The 21064-nt window shown below is 48.3% G+C and overlaps 1 protein-coding gene across 3 annotated transcripts in view; it reads left to right on the top strand.

Moving 5' to 3' along the window:
- XYLT1 (xylosyltransferase 1) overlaps nt 1–21064 on the top strand; it is a 292323-nt gene that overhangs the window by 212817 nt on the left and 58442 nt on the right. The gene's annotated exons all lie outside the window — the stretch shown is intronic.

A 21064-nucleotide genomic window follows, 5' to 3' on the forward strand; every position in this document is an offset into this window, starting at 1 on the left:
TGTTAATCCCATATTCCCAATTTCTCCCTCCCACCACTTCCCCTTTGGTAACTGTAAGTTTGTTTTTTTATGTTTGTGTTTTATGTTTGTGTTTGGTAAATCAGTTTGTACTACTTTTTAAATTCCACATATAAATGATACTATATATTTGTCTTTCTCTGTCTGACTTACTTCACTTAGTATGATAATCTCTAGGTCCATCCGTGTTGCTGCAAATGGCATTATTTCATTCTTTTATGGCTGAGTAGTATTTCATTGTATATCTATACACCACATCTTCTTTATCCATTCATCTGTCAATGGACACTTAGGTTACTTCCATGTCTTGGCTGTTGTAAATAGTGCTGCTATGAACACTGGGGTGCATGTATCTTTTCGAATTGAAGCTTTCGTCTTTTCTGGATGTATGGCGAGGAGTGGGGTTGCTGAATCATATGGTAATTCTGTTTTTAGGGTTTTAAAGAATCTCCATACTGTTTTCCATAGTGGCTGCACCAATTTGTATTTGCACCAACAGCGTAGGAGGGTTCCCTTTGGAGAGTTGGAATTTTAATGAGAGTAGCCAAGAACGTCCTTCCCGAGAAGAATGCAAGACGGTGAAGGAATGAGCCGCTCAGGCAGGGAGTGTGTCCAGGCTGAGGGCAGAGCGGGCTTTGAGCCCTGAGGTGGGGACATGCCTGGTGTGTTCCAGGAAAACAGGGCTCAGTGTGTCTGGAACAGAGTAAGTGAGGGGACAGTAGTACGAGACAGAGGTCAGAGAGAAGATTGGGGCAACGTCATGGGGAATCTAGAATTTCGCTGCTACTCAAAGCAAGATGGGAACCCCTGGCATGTTTCACGCAGAGGAAGGTCAAGGTCTAGCTTAGGTGTTAAACTGAAGGGAACATAGTGGAAGAAGGGAGGGCTGTCACAGCCCAGGCAGAATTACACACACGTGTCTCTGGGCTGTTGGAGGCCCATCAGTGTGTTTGTCTGACTCCTGTCAAATTGTAACAAATGAATTGATTGCCCACATTTTAAAACTGGAAGATTGCAACTGATCTCTAGCTTCTCTTGAGGGTCCTCCCACTCTGGGCCTGCATACAATTGTGTGCAGCTGGTGGGGCAGCCAGCAGCCCTGAGGCTGAGACGAACTCAGAGGCCACCAGGAAGGTCTGTCCCTTTGCACAAGCATTGATCTACTCTTTAAAAGAGACCATAGGCAAAAAAAAAAAAAAAAAAAAAACCTCCACAAAATCTTGTAAAGGAAAAAAAAAAAGTCAAGAAAATGAACTATATTCCTTATCAAGAAGGCAGCTCTTGGCTTGACTGTGTCTTCGGTCTTAATACTGACACGGCTGAAAAGGAGAAGTGGACGGGGGTGAATGAGAGGGCCTTCCTTCCTCTGAGTGCACTGGGGATAGTGTTCACAGAAGAGCTAGTTGAAGGCATCTTTTGAAAAAATCTTTTATCAGTGCAATTTTCAAACATGCACAAGCATATGAGACCAGTGTAACAACCCCCTCATATACATCACTCAGTTTCAACTATAATGAATTCATGGTGTCTTGTATATGTACTTCCACCCTCTTTCACGAACCCCGGTGAAGCATTTCCAAGACATCAGATAATTGCATCTGTAAATATTTCAGTATACATACCTGAAAGATAAAGTCTCTCTTTGAATTTAACATCAACGTGACTATCACACCTAAAATATTAACAGTCATTCTTAATGCCGTCAGATATCGAGGTCACGTATTCCCAGGAGTTTGGCTTTTGAATCAGGATCCAGGCATGGAGGGAAGTTCTCTATTTAAAACTAGAAATGGTTTCTGGCTCCTTCATTTCCTGATTCCCAGCGCCCTCCTTCAGTCCTGGGCTCAGTGGCATCCCATCACATTCTGGAAGAACCTGGACCTTGGAGGAGATCCGAGGAAGGGACAATCTTGGTCAGGGTAGGCAGGATGCTCCTGCACCTTTTGAACCAGAGAAAAATTATGGGATTAGAAAGATACCAGTTCCCTTTTGTTGATAGGATGGCAGGGATACAGAGGGTGATTCTGAAGCACTGCTGGCAGATTTTTAGTTACTTATTCCTTCAGCATTCATTCTGCAAACATTTAGGAAGCAACTCCTCTGCTAGGCACTACTTGGGCATTCCATGGACCACGTATCCAAGCAGAGAAGATGAATAATGTGGGGGAGGCATCATACTAGCTGTGAACAGACTATAAAGAAAAGAAGATGGTGTGATTGGGGGAGGGACATAACCAGGAGGTCAGAACAGCCTGAGGATATGCAGCAGCTTTGAGCTGAGACCAGAAGGATAGGAAGGGATCATCAGGCAAATGGAAAACAGAAGATCATTCTAGACTAGGATTTCCCAACCTGGGCACTGATGATGCTGGGCTGGATCTTTCTTGGTCATGGGGGCTGCCCATGTTTAGCAGCACCCCAGCCTCTACCTACTGGATGCCGGCAGTGCTCCCAGCCCCCAGTCACTGATACCTCCAGATGTTGTTTCCTGGAGGAGGAAAAGCACCTGCAGCTGAGAACTCCGCGGTTTCCGAGAGAGAGAACCACCTGGACGACACTTGGGTCAGAGATGAGCTAGTAGCATATGAGAAATTTAAACATGGCTGGAATGTAATAAACAAGACAATGAGGAGAGGTGAGTCTAGAAAAGCACAAGGCGAGAGTGAGTTAGAACATCCTCCCCACACCTTCCAAGAAAGGACCGTGTTCAGAAATATCCCAGAAATGCTCTGTGCAGCTGCTAACGTGGCAGGTGCTCCCTTCAGGGGTCAAGATTCCTACTCTCCCTCTTCCAGACATCCAGTGGCGGTCTGAGAGGGCATCTCGGCCGAGGTCAGGTGGTGACACTTGGCTGGAAATCCTAAGGTCATGTGAGCGTGCCTGTGACCTTTCCAGGAGAATCGCATCAGCTCTCAAGGCTGCCCCCTAGAGGCCATGTGTTGATTTGCAAGTGGAAGCCGAAACCACAGCCATTTACCAGGTCTGCTCCACCAAGCTATCAGGATCCTGGCATCTCAGCTTCCAAGAGGATGAGGGCTCAGGCCGTCCTCCGATGGCTTGAGGTTTGAGTGGGAGCTCTGCTACCCCACTGGCCATCGGCAATGAAGTTCAGTCTGTGAAATCAGGATACAGTTACAGAACCTAGCAGAGTTTGGGCACTTAGAAAGCTCAGTCAACGTCACCGGTTAATCCCAGAGCTCCAGCCAAGGCTGAAGCTCATAATCTCCAAAAAAGGCCCGGAAATCCTTTCTCAGGCCACGTGGCCCTCCTATTTAGGGGTTCAGAGAAGAGAATCCTCGCTTTCTTAGCGTCAGTGCTCCAGTTCTCGCGATGTCTCTGTCGGTCTGGCTCTCCCTCTCCCTGCTCGCATCTCCATGCCCCTCCCCCACCAGTTCTCCTGCCCACGGTTTTGCCGGCTTTATGGCCACAGGCACTTCATGCACCAAGCACTGCTGGTTCCTCTTGCTGTTGTTTTCCTGAAGTCACCCCACACAAAAACATACGAATTTTGCAGATGAATGGTTTTATCCTGGGCAACTCTGATAGGTTTTCTCTTCCCATCTGCCACTCCATCTGTAGCTTCCAAAACCACGACTTCTCCCCTCCCGGGAAGGATGAGCAGACTTGGGAGTCTTCTCCTAAGGGGCGGGGGTGCCCAAGTTAGAAGCTTCTATGAGGCTCTAAAACCCTGGAGGGGTATCCAAGGGCAGAGCGCGCCCAGCGTGGCTGCTCTAGCTGTTACTGATTTGAGGTCGCCTCCCTGTGCCCGCTGCCCAGCTCTACCTGCGGGCCAGACTCGTCCGCCTTTACTGGCCGGCAGCCTCGTTGAGACCCTGGACACTGACAGCCTGGTTGCAGATTCTGCCACCGCTGACTGGCCGTGTGAATCGGCACAAGTTGCTTCTTCAGGGTTAAAGGAAATATTGCACATCAAAGGCTTAACACAGTGCCTGACACCAGAAGTGCTCCGTACACGCAGGCTGTTGTTATTACAGCGATGGAGGAGCACAGGTACCACGGGCGGGACTTCGCCACCAGCTCAGTTGCTTTCCTTTTTCCCCTTTTCTCATGAAAAGACCGGGAAAATATTTCTTGAACTCTTGTCTCCTCCAAAAATGGGGAAGTCCGAGTTAGCCTTGAAGACTGGATGTTTCCAGACAAACAGGTTAGAAGCAACTCATTTGTGAATGGGAAGATAGTCTTGGATTTGGAATATGCAAGCTAAGTGTGTTTAAAGAATCCAGGCCTTCCCACTTCTCTGTTGATGTGACCGCCTGGCCTACGTAGGCTCTGGTTGTAGCGGCTTATGTATCCTGTGCCTGGATGAAAATGGATGTTTTCAAACACTGAGAACCCTGCTAGGTCTGGGATCATAAAGGACATCATGGTTGTCCTCTATTCTACTGACTGACTAAGGCAGGAAATTGCGCTAGCATTCTTCAGTTAGGTGGGTCACAGGACGGGATAAAACCAAAAGCACTTTGCACTTGGTTTGGGCCAGTAGTGACAGACCCCACACCGTCTATCCTTCGCCGGGCTGTGTGTCCTGGAGCAAATCAGATGCAAAGGCTGATTGTGTCCAAACATTCTGTTTGGGATGTACCTCTGTGCGCGCGCGCGCGTGTGTGTGTGTGTACAGGCACGTGGCAGGGGAAACAGTATTGCAGCTTTTCAAACTAAACCCAGGGTCTACTAATTCTGTCTCTTGGGGATCCACACCAACAAGGTCTAACTCAGGGGGACCCTCCATGTGGACATTCAAGCTACACTTGACCATAGTCCCAAACTTCTGTCTTGAGATACCACCAGGGACCCAGGGCAGGAGCATAAAGGCTGTTCTGTGGCACCTTCTCGGGAAAAGCCAGCTCATAACGACAGGAAGTAAGTGTCCAGGCTTCTCAATTCACCTGCCCCCACCGGCCCCTGTCAATCACTCCTCTGTCTCTATAGATTTACCTATTCTGGATATTTCATATGAATGGAACCATACAGTTTGTGACATTTTGTGACTGGCTTCTTTCACTTAGGTTAATATTTTCGTGGCTTAGCCACACTGTGGCACATGTCAGCACTTCATCCTTTCTTATGGCTGAATACCATTCCATCTTGTGGTATGCCACAATTTGTTTACCCATTCATCAGTTGGTAGAACTGGGATTCTTTAGAACTCCCCAAAAGTCCTTTCTCTTGTCTAGCTTGGATTGGGCCGTATGCCCTGAAGTGAGGACCTCATCCGGTGTAAGAAGGTGCGAGACCTCATCCAGTGTAAGATGGGACTCTGCGCAGCACTGATACTTAGGGGCTCTTGTTGACTGGGCCCTGATGATGCCGAGGTCAGAGTAGAGGTGCTGATCTGATGCACCCCTGTCCACCGAAGCTTGGTGATCTTTCCTATTCAGCCTGGCCTTCCCCTGCCTAGGACTAGCAGACAAGTTCCCAGTGATTTCAGTTGGCTGAGACAGATTCGAGTTGAAGATGGAAAGATGGAGTTCTAGGATCTGAGGCCTAGGCTTACCTTCTCCCTTCTTTCACCATCCAGATCCCTTCTGAAGGCAGCCTGGGGGTGTCTTGGGGAGGAAAGAGCTCAGGCTGCTGCCCAGTGTGCCAGCTGAAATGATCCTCTACTCCCACAGAGTGGGGGCTCCTCTGACTTCATTCATTTACCCAGTAAATATTTATTGAGCAGCTGCTATGCACTGGACACTGTGCTGGGTACCAGGTGTTCGACAGTATGGAAAAACACAGTCAGTTCCTGCCTTTGTCCTAGTGGCCGAGGGTGCAGACTTGAGCCACACCACCTGGGTTTGAATCCCAGCTCTTCTGTCTACTAGCTGTGTGAACTTGGACTTGAAAAAATCACTAATGTCTCTGGGCCTCAGTTACCTCATCTGTAAAATGGGTATAATAATAGCACCACCAAATACAGTTCTTAGAGGGTGAAATGAATTAATGGATGTAACATGCTTAGTAGATAGTAAGCACTGTCTAGATGACAGCCATTGTTATTAATTGAGGGGGTGGACATTAATTAGAATAATCACACGAGTTCACACATGTTTACAAAGTGAGGCCAATGTTCTGAAGGAAAGGAAGGGAGGATGTAAGAGCCCTTAGCAAGCAAAGCTCACCGGACTGGGAGACCTGGGGCAGCTTCCTGGAGGAGGCAGCATGTGACCTGAGGTGCGTGAGAGGGGTAGGAGTTAGCTAGCTGCAGTGTGCGCTGTCTGGGAGAGTCTTCCCAGAAAGGAGGTGGCATGGGCAAAGGCCCGGTGGTAGGTGGAACTCCAGCATGTTTGAAGGGCTGAAACACCACAAGCAAGGGCTTGCCTTGCTACCAGTGAAGTGGGGCGAGCCAGTTCCTGCAGGGACTGTTGATCACCTCTCCTGTGGTGGAGTCCTTAGCCTGTGAGCGGTGCAGTTTTAACGAGGAATAACCGTATTTACAGTATATTTACAATATAGCTCACTTTGGCTGCTGTGAGACAGCATGGGGTGGGGACCCAGTGGGAATGCGGAGGCCAGTGAGGAAGGAGGTGATTGCTGATGATAATGCAGAACCACATTCAGGGAGCCCCCTCCGCCCGGCAGAGGCGGGAATCCTGGAAACCATTGTGAGCTTCTGAATCCAAGCAGCCTCTCGGCCTTGTGGTCACACAGAGCCAGGCAGCCGCCTTCCATGTGGGGACCAGGCCCCCCACCTGCACAAAACAGCCCCATCCTCAGGAGGCTAACAGAGCAGGGCTGGCGCAGAGGACCCAGAACACCCAGGGGCCTGAGGCAATCATTTTAGAAGACGGAGCATGAGGCAGCGGGGAACAGCCTAAGGGCTGTGAAAGATGGGGAGGTCGAGACTTCTCTTCGTTCTTTTGGTTTTAATTGTGATCAAACATGCATAACATAAAATTTACCATCTTAACCAGTTTTAAGTGTACAATTCAGTAAAGCACACTCACGCTGTTGTGCAGCCAAGCTCCAGAACTCTTTTCGTCTTGCAAAATTGAAACTCAGTACCTATTAAACAACAATTAATTCCCCATTCTGCCTCCCCCAGCCCTTGGCCACCAGCATTCCGTTTTCTGTTTCTGTGAATTTGGCTGCTCTAGGTACTTCATAGAAATGGAATCATACAATATTTGTCTTTTTTGTGACTGGTTTTATTTCACTTAGCACAGTATCCTCAAGGTTCATTGATGCTGTAGCACGTGTCAGAATTTCCTCCCTTTCTAAGAGTGAATAAATGTCCATTGTATGCATAGACCACATTTTGCTTACCTGTTCATCCATCACTGATGGACAGTTGGGTGATTTCGACCTCATGGCTCTGGTAAATAATGCTGCTATGAACATGGGGGTAGAAATAACTCTTCACCTTCCTGCTTTCAGTGCTTTGGGGTCTATGCCCAGAAACAGAATTACTGAATCACATGGTGGTTCTATTTTTATTTTTGAGGACTCTCCATACTATTTTCCATAGTGGCTATACCAATTTCCATTCCCATCAGCAGTGCACAAGGGTCCAGTTTCTCTACATCCTTGCTAACACATTTTTCTATTATTTCTCTTTTTTTTTTTTTTTGATAGTAGCTAGTCCTAATGGGTATGAGGTGTTTCTTAGTCTTTTTAAGGGGCATAAATTCGCAAAACAAGGGCCCTGGAACACTTGGAAGCTTTGAGTAGCTGATATAGATCTCAGTAGACCCACGAGATTAGCTCCAGAGAGTTGTCTCCCCAAAAGATCAGGGCTCTCAAATGATCCTTCTAGAACTTCTTCCCAACCCACATCAGTCTCGTCCTTCTGAATGGGACCACCTGTTCACCAGCAGCTGGAAATCTGTGTGCTCTCCACCTCACTGCTCCACCGGGACCTGCCGGGTCTAATCTAACCCTGACATCTTATGTATGTTCCCATCTGTGACCCCTCCATCTCGACCCAAGTCGGACCCTCATCACTTCACACCTGGGCCTTCAGACTCCCCCAAGAGGACATAGTCCAAGCCAGATCTTGAAAACAAGCTAGAGCTTTTCCAGGGCCATTTGGAAAACCAGAAGCCACCCGCCCCCTGTGGGAGTGGCTTGCAGAATATAATCATTTATTCACTCAAGCAAGTGTGCAGTTCACTTCCTGACTAGCAGTTGAACCAGGCGGAGTGCCAGGCACTGTGCTAGCTACTGGGAGATGCAGCAGTGGAACGGACTTGCTCATCCACTGAGTGAGTTTATAGTCATGGGAGGAATGGAGATGATGTTAGTAAAATAAAGTCAGGGTACTGGGAATGAGAAGGGGTCCTACTTTAGGGGTTGTGGTCAGGGAAGACGAGATGATTTCAAAGAGTGATGTTTAAGCCAAGCCTTGAAATGGGGCCCATTGTGAAAAAGAGGGAGTAGAGGTACCAGGCCAAGGAGGGGACAGCATGTGCAAGGTCCCTGTGGCAGGAAGAGCCCAGCGTGTCCCAGGAACTAAAGAGAACGGCGGCAGGTGGAGTAGAGGATGGAGGAGGGGAGTGGAGTGAGATGAGTTTGGAGAAACACGCAAGCCAGTGACTCATCTTCCTTCTTCGGCCCATCTGCCTGTCCTCTCGGCACCCTTGGCCTCTGTCCTAGCTTCCTCAGGCTGCTGTACGAAATGACCACCAAGTGGGTGTCTTCAGGCAACAGAAATGTATTCTCTCACAGTTCTAGGGGCTCAAAGTCTGAAATCAAGGCACCAGCTCTGAGGGAAAACCATCCTTTCCTCTTCCTAGTTTCTGGTGGTTGCCATTAGTCCTTGGGGTTCCTTGCCTTGAAGACAGACCACTCCAAGCTCTACCTCCGTCTTCATTTGATCTTCTTTCCTACGTCTGTCTCTCTTCTCATGACCTTCTTCTAGAGATACCCTGGATTTAGGGCCCACCCTAATCATCTGAACCAGTTCCATCCACAAAGACCGTATTTCCACAGCAGGTCACCCTCTGAAGTTCCAAGTGGATATGAATTTAGATGGTGGGGTGGGGGGGACACCTTTCAACCCAGTCCAGCCTCCCGTTGCCCCTTGCTGGGCCGAGTTCAGGAGGCAGCTGCCCTGTGGGAGGGGGCAGTGTGCCCTGGGTCTCTAGCAGCATCTGGAGTGGGCACTGCCAGGAGCCCACTTGGAAGGCAGCTCCTGAACCACTCCGTCCTCTCACCTCTGTGTGGGGACAGAGCTGGTGCCCTTCAGTTCCTTCGTTCAACAGTCATTTCTTGAGCACAGACCAACCACCGGGCTCTGGGGGACAACAGGCAGCAAAACAGACAGGGTCCCTGCCACGGGGAGCACAGCATCCCAGGACATGGTTCTTAACAAGGGAAAGTCTCCTGAGTGATTCCTGGAGATTATCTTTAAAATACCTGTCAAATATCAGGACTCCATCCCAAACCAGTTGAATATAAATTCTTTATGGGAAGCAAGAATCTCTGTATTTTTCAAAGCTCCGCAGGTGATTGGAATACACAGAGAGGGTTGAAGCCTCCTGGTCTGGGGAAGATCTAGACCTTCATCATTTACAGTAGTAAATAACAGGGTGAGGGCTAGGGTGCAAAATATGTTGGCCTCAGTACTTCGTGGGAGGTCATATTTGGGAGCCTGATACCAGATCTTCGGGTGTGATCATCTCAGCACCCAGCCACTTTTATTCTTCGGGTGTTCAGAGGTACACACCCTCTTTCTGGAGACCGAAAATCCAGGTGGAGACCATGCAAGGAAAGCTCCACCCAGATAATGTGCGCGTCGGAAAGGGCAGATCGGCTCAGGCTGTTGGCCACGAGGGAATTGGAAAAACATGCCAGTAATTATGCTGTTAACGGTTTTGTTTGCATCTAGTAGCAAAATAATCATTGCCTCAGCCCTGTTATTTATCCGCCTGCCAGAGCACACGCGGAAATGTGGTTTGCTTTCCTCTTGCAGGCTGTTCTGGGTCGCCCAAGCTGTATTTTAGGCTGGACAGCTCTTTGGGGGTTTCTGGAGGTGAGGAGTGACCCAGAGCAACCCCTGGACATAGTCAGGCTGGAATTCTTGGGGTTCTCATGGGACGCAGATGGAAAGCACCGAGACTTCTCAGAAAGTCGAGTGTGGAGCGCAGTCCTGGCTAACGGAGATAAGGAAGGACATCCCTGGGAGGGTGCAGGGAGTTCACGCCATCAGTGCAGGAGGTGGCAGAACCAAAGGCAAGAACGGCATGGCTGTTCTTTCACCCAGGGGATGCTGAAATAAGTGCCAGCTATGTTGTATGTTTGTTGGCTGTTTGTTTGTTTTCCCTTCTTTCATTACTGAAAAAAGTTCAGTCCTGGGGAGAAGAGGTGGTTGGTTTCATCTTGAGTCATGTGTCCATTCTTTGGCCAGCAGGGCTGAGCACCTCGGTCATTCCTTCATTCCCTCATTCATCACATGCTTACTGAGATCCTGCAAGATGCCAGGCAGTGCTCTAGACCAGCGCTGCCCAGTACAACTTACTGTGCGGTTGGAAGTGTTCTCTGACCGCGCCATCCAGGGCAGGGGGCCGCCAGCCCACCCGTGGCTGTTGAGAGCTTGAAATGTGCTTCGTGACACCAAGGAATCAAATCTTAAATGTGATTTCATTTTAATTTAAATGTAAATAAATAGCATATTAAGCAGCACGGTTCTCAGTGCTCAAGATAGAGCAGTGAGCAAAACTGATTAAAAATTCCTGCCCCCATGGACCTGACATTTGTGTCATGGGGGCAGGAATACTTCCACTGGAGAGAATTGCACTGCTGTTAGCGAAATAAGAGAGAGCAGATGCTGCCAGCTCAGAAACAAAGGTGGTCTCTATCCTCTACCAGTTTGATGGTCTCACCAGAGCCCAGACTGACCATGCACTGAATTTTGCAAGATATTGTCTTCCTAATTTCTCCCTCTCCAGATCTCATGGTCTTCCTCTTGGTGAAGGCTGTCTGCGTGTCCATACACAGGACATTTCCAACCCCGGGCGTCTTCCTGTCCAGTGCGTTGGGCATGTTTGCTTCTCGGGAAAGCTTCATTGATATGGCTTGTCCACCACTGGCCAAGAGCAGGGATGGTGTGTAGTCTGGGATGCTCAGAGCACTTCCAGATGCATCCTGGGAATCTGGACATGAGCCCGGGGTGGCCCACAGTGTGGGTGATCGGCCCTGTGGAGACGGTTACTCTCTCCCTGCCTCCCCCATGCATCTAACTGCAGCTGGAGATTATTCTCAGCGGCATTCTAGAGGAACCGCATGTGTGAAAAGGTCAGGTGGGATAAGGGAGGGCAGTCTCTACCCCTTTTTATTGATAATAGCAGAGAATTAAATGAGCGGGAGCCCACACACAGGGTAAGGTCCAATCGTCGGGGAGATAGATGGAAACTCTCTGGGTTTTATTATGATTATCGTCATCATCACCGCTATTATCATTCATTTCCTTCCTCCCACTTGCTGCTGCTCTGGGCCATTGCCCAGCCTGGGGAGTGGTCAGTAGTGGACTCTCAAAGCTGATGCCTGGGGAAGCCCTTCAAGCTCTGGCAGACCCCGGTGGATTATAATATTAGCTGGATCTCGTGAGTCCAGTCAGCCCTCCACATCCGCAGGTCCGTATCCAGGTTGGTTGGACCTGTGAACGCGGAACTCGCAGGTATGGTGGGCCGACGGTCAGGGGCTTGAGCATCCTGCGTTTTCATCAATGTGTGGTGGGTGTGGAGCCATCCCCTGCAGATACCGAGAGACGGCTGTGTTTACCGTGTGTGGGATCCTGGGCCAAATGACTGCGTTGCTTTATCTAAAGTCACAAAAACCCCAGAAGGTAGATACTATGACTGCATCCCATTTTACAGATGAGGAAACTGAGGCTGCTAAACCCTCGTTCTCTCCATCTGGAACGTCCAGGCATAAATTTCCGATAAGCAAGAGTGCAGGAATGCCCATCAGAACCTGAGTCCAGAGCCACCAGCATTCAGCACTACCGAGCAGCTGTCACTTTCTGCTTTGGTCCCCACAGCATCCGCAGGAGTTGGCACAGGGAAGGGCACTGAGGCTCAGCGGGCTCGAGGGACTTGCCCAAGGTCACACAGCTTGGTGTAGTGGCCAAGCCTGGGTTTGAACACAGGTGCAGCTGCCTCGCAAGTACAGCCTCATTCTGCGCCTCAGCTGCCTCACCGCAAGGCTGGCCAGCAGTTGACTCCTGGGGAAAAAGCCAATCACAAAATGCAAGCCCCAGCACTTGACCACCACGGCCACTGCGGTCCCATTTCCAAATGGGCTCTCTCCCTCTGGCTGATGGAAGACCGGGCTTTACCAGTTGTGTTTGCTCTAAGCAAGGATGGAGGAACCAGCTGTCCCGCATTAGCGGAGAACGCCCAGCTTTCAAATTCCTGTATGATCCTGTTCCCTCTCGATCTCGGACTCTCCAGACCCTTCCCCAAACTGCTGAACTGCAGTGCCGATGGAATCCTCACTCATTTAAACATTAGCCTCGAGCAGCATAATTAAGAACGAAACGGCTGCCGTCCCCCTGAATGTGCACAGTTGTTCCGTAGCAGAACCGAAACCACGCTGGCGTGTTCTGCGCCATCACTCACTCCACGAGGGCACGTGAGCGAACACGCGCTGTCATCCTGACCTGGATTTGCATCCTCTCTCCATCCCTTACTAACTGCATGATCTCAGGACAGGTGAATCCAAGCTTCCCGAGTCTGTTTTTTCTCACCTGTAAGAGGGAGATGATAATGTTACCAGCGGCCAAGTGGGAGTCCAAGCTCTGCCTGAGGTCCGGCTCTGTCGGCTGTCTGATATGCAGCTGAGTGTGGGCACAAAGGCTCAGATCTGCACCCACGTGCATCCTCATATCTGACCCTCCCACCATCTAACGTTGGGCCCGGGATGCTCAGCCCAACCCCGGGCGAGGGGCATCGTGGAGAGAGAGACAGCTGCGTCTGCCAGGGAGACCTTAGCTTCCTGCATGATTGGAAGAGGCAGAACGGAAAAGTGTGCCTGATCCTGATCCCAGGTGGTCAGGTGCAGCCCAGGCTTGAGGCAGCAAACATGAGAAAAAGTCGTGGAATCCAGCTGGGGGCTCTCACCAAGCGGTGACCCAGTCCACCACTAGTAACTGTGCCCAAGCCATCTCCCTGGCGCTGAGTCATCGTACCATCAGTCCCTTCTACCTTTGGGTAAACCTAGGAAGGATGGGCAGAGGAGGGGCCCGATGTGGCAAGCAAGACCAGAGCCCCCTCCCCACAACACTTGCCTCCTAGGGTCATTGTAAAGATGAGAGATCCTGAAACACAGGGCCCAGGGCGGAGTTGGGTATTTATTTCACTCGCTCAAGAAACGATTCTCTTATTGTTACTCTCATAACTAAAACTCCTGGACAGTTATTAATTCTAGATCAAAAACATGGTCTCGCCTTTTTCGTGGTCACTTTCTTTATTCTCTGCTTCTTCCTTCTCTCTGATAATTTATGCCTCTACACCCTTGTGCTAAATAGAAATGCAGATCGGGAGAGAGAGTGCGCGCACGCCTTTGAGGAAATCCGATCATTGGAGTCAAGAAGGCCACTGGCTGGAACTGAGATGTTTGGGCACATCTGTAGTTGAGCCACCCGGCCCCCGTATCCCCTCCCTGCTACAAGGCAGTTTTAAGAGAGCCTTGGTGTTTATCAGCCTTCTTAACCACAACGGGCTAAAACAACACCCTCAAGCCATTGTAGCTGCAATCTCCTCGAAGCTCAAGTTGGAGGAAGTTTTTGGAAACTTCCTCTGGAGCTCTGTAGGTAGACCTCCTCTTCGACCTCACCACCCCAACCCCATCCCCAAGGCCCCCAGGCAGTGTCAGAAAGTGGCTCGGACATCTGGACCAGCCCGTAGTCTGGGGGATAGTCACGGAACAGAAGCCAAGTCAGAGAGCACAGTCTCCTGCCTCCTCCCACTGCCGTCCATCTGAAATGAAACAGCCCCACCTGGTCCACACTGAGCATCTGGAACCCAGATTCTGACCTTGGCCCAGCGCCCATAACACAGCTCAGTTGGAAAGTGGAGAGTGGGAAAGAGAAGGCTGTTTGGTGGTGTTGGCCAGCCTTCCTAGGGTGAGGGGCCGAGTGGAATCCCACATCAAGTGTTTTGTTCCCTCATGGAGCAGAAATGGAAATTGTGTCCCCAAGAGCCACCGGCTGTCTCCTGTGTCCTTTCCTCCTCCGAGGGAAGGGTTCTCCTTGGTGCAGTTTAATTGTGTTCATCAGTCAACATTACTTGGCAAACCCAGCCGGGGGCACAAACATTGCCACCCCTTTCTCAGCGTAATTGTGCTCTTTGAGATGCTGGAATGTGGTTTAAGGCCAAGCAGTTTTTGATTACAGAGTCAATCTTTGTTTAAAAGTTTGCCGCCCTGGGGAAGTTTCTAACAAGTTACTTTAAACAATGCGTTCTCTGGACACCTACAGCTAAATGGTCCCATTAATCCAAATTGCTTTGCCGGGATGCGGTACAGCCATTCAGCAACAGGGCAGTGTCGGAGACGGGCTTCATTGAGAGCGATGGCTGCAGAACCGAGAGGTGCTGCTTTGTCATGAATTGATCTGTAAGGAGATGTGCACTCCCGGGTGTCCCCGCCTTTATCCATCCAGCCCTAAGCGTGTGCAGGGTGCTCTGCTCAGTGTTTCCGTGGTCTCATTTAATCTCTCCGCCGCCTAGTGAGATAGGACTTCATCACCCTCATTTGAGAGGCAAAGGACATGAGAACTCGCCCAAGGTTGCTCACCTACTAAGAGATGGAGCTCAGACTTAAACCCATCCCTGTCCTTAACCACAAGCCAGGGCTTCCCAATTCTGATCCACAGCGTGCCAGATGATTTAAAGTGGTGTGCAGGTGAGGTTTAGAAGATGTCCATATTTATCTATATTAATACCTGTAAGGAAAAGCTAACATACCCCAGATTTCTGAAGCTGAATTTTTCTTTAAAAAAAAAAAAAGTTGATCTAAATAAGAAAATGTTAACAAAGCAATAACACAAGGGGTAAGTGGCTCTTCAATCATTCAGCAAATATTTATTGATGCCTACTATATATGCCAGGCACTTTGCTGGGTGCTGGGATACAGCCGTAAATTAAGCACTTTCCTGTTGTGGCACGTCCATGCTGATGAGAGGAAGAGACAGGCAGATAAGTGATGGGTAATACGTGAGGTGGAAAAGTACAGCATGCAAAGAGAAGGGTGATCCAGGAAGATGCTTTGATAGGTGAATGTGTCAAAAAGTCTGAGAAAAATGTATGCATGTCCAAAAACAGAGGAACAGTATAATGACAGGGGTCAGTAAGCATTTTTATAAATGGCTGGATAGTAAATCAAATATTTATTATTTTTAGCTTAGGTTTTACAAGCCATATGGTCTCTGTCACGAGGACGCCATTCAACCCCTATAGCAATAAGGCAACCATAGACAATATGTAAACAAATGGGTGTGGCACTGTTCCAATAAAACTTTATTTATAAAAACGTGTTGGGCCATAGTTCACAGACTCCTGCACAAGACCGTTCTGCCCAGTCTCCCACGTTTCAGATGATGGCCCTGCCCAGAACACACCCATCTCAGCCTTCGCAAATTAAGTTCCCCATCCACCCACTCATCCTCCCACGCATGGCCTTTCCTGCGTTGTCAGATGAGTCTGTCAACCCATGTGCCAGCTTTGATGGACTCTTTGCTTCAGCTTTCAGGACCCTGGATAAAGGAAGAGTGATAGAGATTCTTGAGGCCTTTTTGTCAAGCTCCTCTGGAGCCTGGCCGGGGATCCCACCAGCCCTGGGTAGCTGGACTTAACATAAAACAACTGGCTTCTTTTCCTTTATTTTTCCCCAACCTACATGGCTTACCAGTCCTGAACTTGAGCTGGAAAGAAGCACGTGAAATGCGGCTCACCTGTTAGTGTTGCCTGACCAGGGCCAGCCAGAGACATGGCAGTTTGTTCAGAGAGGGTCCTTTGTGACTGTAGGCCTATCCAGCCCCCCACAGTATGTGCAGCCAGAGCAGATTGTATGTTCTTACCAACAGCCTTCTCTTCATAAACCCATCAGAAGTACCTGGTGCCCCCTAACACTGTAATTTACCCTGCACCACCTTCTTCAGTCTGAATCAAAAAGGTTAATGACATTGAATCCTGAGACTCATTGATTTCAGTACTTACCCCAGCTTCCCGCTCCCTTTGAAACCACAAGATTTGTTTATCTTTCCTCGGCTGACCAGGCAAGTTGCTGAGTAATGCCTCAAGGCCAGCTAATTCTCAGAGATTCCCCAGAGTGGCAGGACATGTTTTCCTGTTGTGCTTTCTGTAAATCTGGTTGACCTTGTGTGGTTCTCCAACATTTTTCTGCCTAGATGTGTCTGGGCGCCCTGTCTGTAATCTGTCCCATGAGTCTGCCACAGGTTGCAGTGTTGATTTGGGAAGAGAAATTTTGATCCAAGATGATGACCACAAAACACATTCTAATAAAATGTCAGCTTTAGTTCTTCACTATTGGTTGATTGATTCATTCATACAGTCAATCTATTGACTGACCAGTCAACACACGCTTATTGGAAACATAAAATGTGCCAGACATTTGCTGTTATTGCTGACAGCCGCCAATAGGATAGTTAACATTCCTGCCTTCATAGATTAGGCCATTAAATAATTACATCTTCATTGCATTGTTAGGATGGAAGTTCACATGCATATAATATAGGAAACAAACATGCATATAACCTTTTCTCTTCTGCAGAATCAGAGAAAGCATCCCTGGAGAAGTGTCCTTGAACTGAAAGTTAGAGGAAGAGAAGGAACTAAATGGGTAAAAAAAAAAAAAAAAAATAGGGGATGAGTGTTCCAAACAGAGAGGGCTGTGTGTGTGTGCAAAGGCCCTGAGGCATGAGGGAAGAGGGCCCATGAGCAAGTTAAGAAAAGGACAGGGTGTGGCAAGAGGATAAACCAATAGAATGAGGCCAGAGAGGTAGTCAGGACCCTGAGAGCCATGTTAAGATGCCCCAGTTTATCCTAAAAGCAACAGGTTACCTTTGAAAAGTTTTTTATTATTTTTTTAAACATTTTTTTATTGAGTTATAGTCATTTTACAATGTTGTGTCAAATTCCAGTGCAGAGCACAATTTTTCAGTTACACATGAACATACATATATATTCATTGTCACATTTTTTTTCTCTGTGAGCTACCACAAGATCTTGTATATATTTCCCTGTGCTATACAGTATAATCTTGTTTATCTGTTCTGCATATGCCTGTCAGTATCTACAGATTTTGAACAGAAAGTGCCATGATGAGATTGTTTTAGTTCTTAATCAATTGCTTGGCAGTGGGAAAAAAAGGAAGGAGAAAAAAAAGTAGAGAGCTATGCTAGGCTGCTGGAGGAGGGGAAATATAATAGCTAATACTTTCTGCTGGTGTATATGTACATTATAGCCCAGGTAGTCACTTTCCATCAGAATGGTCCCCCATGTTGTTTCATTACTGTTACTGTCTCTCCCTGTTGGGCCTTCCTGCAGCACACGGCATTGTTAGTTTCCAGGCCCCTGGGTTTCCTGGAGAGACACCGCAAGCTGGAGTTGGACCCAGAAACCCTTTTTCTCTCATCTCTGTTTGGCAGAAATTTTCCAGGACTCAGGCCATGGAAAGTGTAGCAGAGGGATCAGAATGTGCATCTGGGGAGTCAGCAGGGTCTGAATCCAGTCTGGCCCATTTACCGGTCAGGCAACCTTGGGCAAATTGCTCATCCTTTCCATTCCTTGGTTTTCTTATCTGTAAACTGGGAACAGTCACAGTCACCTCCCTCAACCTTTGCTGTGAGGATGGAGCTGTGAAATGACATGTGGCCTGCCTGGCACAGAGAAAGCGCTCAATGGTGGCAGTAGGGTCGCCCAGAGTGACAAATCCACCAGGTGGACGGTCTCATGGGTGCAGAAACGACACCTGCTTTGCTTAGGTTGTGTCTCTAGTGCCAGGTGCAGTGCCCGGCGCACAGGAGGGGCTGTTCCATTTAACACCTCTGTGGCCGCAGTGCCTGTTGCCACTTATTCCAAGTGGGCAGAAGACTCACTGATCCTTTATTATATGTTTCTCACTTCCACGATTATTAAAAGCAACTTTGGGTTGTTTTTTTCTTTTTTCCTGGACTGAGGACCAGTGGAAAGGTTTTGTCTTTACTTGTTTCTTTCAGCTACAGGCATTTTCAGCTCACTCTGCCATGCAAATGGAAAACATTTCAAAGAGCGGGAGAGTCAATTTCCCGAGAACAATGAGCCGTAGTGGGTTCTTGTAAATCCTAAAGTTGGCTCCGTCACTTCTCCCCTTAACTCGGAGGTGCCGGCACAGACACAGAGGGGCCGCCTCTGGGGGCCCAGCCAGCCGAGGGATGGTGACCTGTCGCACCTGTCCGGCAGCCTGCTGGCTTCCTCACAGTCGGGAGAGAGTTTGGATCCCATGTGATCCCCTGATGTCATATGGCAGGTATCTAAGCTGTCCCCATCTCCATGAGAGGGAGCTGGGAGGCCAACACGGAGGCTGCCTGCTTGCTCTCCAGTTTCCCCAGCCAAACCATGCTCTCCAGCCCTCTGGGTCTCTTTGGTGAAGCTCGGGCTCTGAGGCTTGGCGATCAGGCACGAATCACTGCTCCTGTTGCACGTGGACTGTCTAACCTGGCACGAGTAATTTAACCTCTCTGTACTTCTTCTGCAAAATAATAGTACCCACCTCATGTGGTTGTCAGGAAGGCAAAATGAGAGTCAGTATTTACCAGGTGCCTGGAACGTGATTTGTACCCTCAGGAGTCGTCATCATCACTGGTACTGGCAGGTACCCAAGCTTCGAGAAGCTTAGTTTCCTCCACTGTGAAGTACAGCGAATGCTGCCCACCTTCTGGACGGGTTGGAGGATTGAGTGAAGAGTGTATATGAAATATGGGCGACATACCAAGTACAATTATTCATGTAGCTATGTTACGACTTTTTTTTTTCAGTTTGAAGTTGTGGGCTTCTGTTGGTGTTTGTTTATTGTGATGAAATTCATATATCATAAAATTTCCCATTAGTGGCATTTAGCACCTTCACAATGTTGCGCAACCACTATCACTGTCTAGTTCCGGACATTTTAATCATTCCAAAAGGAAACTCTGTACTGCGTTAAGCAGTTACCCTCTGTTTCCCCATCCCCTGGCCCCTGGCAATCACCAGTCTGCTTTCTGTCTCTATAGATTTACCTATTCTGGACATATCACATAAATGGAATCATACGATGTATGGTCTTTTTTTTTTTTTTTTTTTTTGGTCTGGCTTCTTTCACTGAGCATCATTTTACAAGGTCCATCATGTTGCTGCCAGGTGTCAGTATCTCGTTCCATTTTACGGCTGAGTGATATTCGGTTATGTGGCTGGAACTACATTTGCTTTATCCATTCATCTGTCAGCGGACATTTGGGGTGTTTCCCCTTTTTGCCCTCTGTGACTAGTGCTGAATAGTCACGTATAGGTTTTTGTTTGAACACCTGTTTTCAATTCTTCTGGGGTTTATAGTGGCTTTTTAGCATACGTGGTCCAGCTATCTAAGAAAAGGAGGAAACAGTAAGAAGATCAAGTAAGAAAAGAGGGATTTTGGCTTCTGTATCTGGGTTTCCTTTTTCGGCTAAGCTCAGCTCTTTGGTAGCCAGAGTTTGCTCTTGGCTTTGTTCTTGCACTTCTGGGTCCTGTCAGTGTCCCACAGGCCATGGCTCTGCCTGGAGAAACCCCTGCTGACCATGTGCTATGTGATGTGCCTAGGGAAGCCAGCCAGCTATCCCTGCCTTAGAGGGGATAAGCCAGAAGCGCTCTGGGATAATCAGCATTTCCTGTGTGCGAGGCACTGGGCTAAGCCTTTCACACACATGATCTCATGACTCAGACTGGGAAACTGAGGCTCTGAGGGATAAAGGAACCTACAAGTTCACACATCAAGGAAGCAAAGAGGCAAGCTTCAAACCCAAACACCCGATGCAGAGAGATGTCCCTGCAGGACGGTGGCACCTCACTTGGATTCGTCTCAGCTGAACCTGCCCACGTCTCTGCCTTGGTGTGGAAGGGATTCTCTGTGAGTTTGGAAATTCCATCTCAGGGACCTGGCGCAGCCTCGGGGATTTTCTTCGACCTTTGTCCCTCTGTATATTAAGCAACTATTACGGGCCAGACGTTGTGCCAGCCAAGCATTTCTCAGCTGGGGTTCCTCATCTGAACCTCAAAACTCAAAAAATGATCAGCATGACTATGTTCTCAATTCTTGCAAGGATGGCACATAACTAGTACCATTCCTGATGCATAGGAGGGAAGCTAAGCCAGGACTCACAGTGGATGCCCCGGGTACCAGGGATCCGTTCTCCCAGAGACTTGGTCTCAATCATCACTGAACAACTCCAGCATCCAGAACAACACCTGACAACACAGTAGGTATCACATAAATGTCTGAATGGATGAGTGGGGATATAGTGATGTGAACACTCATCTATCTAGTACACATCCTGTTTTACAGTTTACAATACAGTCCTCTTTTATAAATCCAAACCATTTAAATCATCAAGGACCCAGCACTAAAATAATTCATCAATAATCCATGAACGTGTACAAGCACCTTTCCAGCACAGCCATGTGTGAACAGAGATGATGTCTGTTAAACAGACTTCTTTTCCTTAAGAAACACTGTATCAGTCACTATAAGAACAAAAGGGGAGAAGGACTAAGCTATTACCCCTAATAAGCACGTCAGGAGGGACTGTAAATGAATAACCTTTATCCAAGGAGCAGGATACATGAGCATGTGGAAAGTCTAATAAAATCAGGGCTTAAATACATGCACCCCCAATGTTCACAGCAGCGCTATTTACAGTAGCCAAGACATGGAAGCAACCTAAGTTTCCATCAACAGAGGACTGGATAAAGAAGTTGTGGTATATTTATATGATGGAATACTACTCAGCCATAAAAAAGAATAAAATAATGCCATTTGCAGCAGCATAGATGGACTTGGAGATCATCATTCTAAGTGAAGTAAGCCCGAA

The sequence above is a fragment of the Camelus dromedarius genome, chromosome 24 (genome assembly GCF_036321535.1).
Source record: "Camelus dromedarius isolate mCamDro1 chromosome 24, mCamDro1.pat, whole genome shotgun sequence".
In the NCBI taxonomy this organism is placed as follows: Eukaryota; Metazoa; Chordata; class Mammalia; order Artiodactyla; family Camelidae; genus Camelus; species Camelus dromedarius.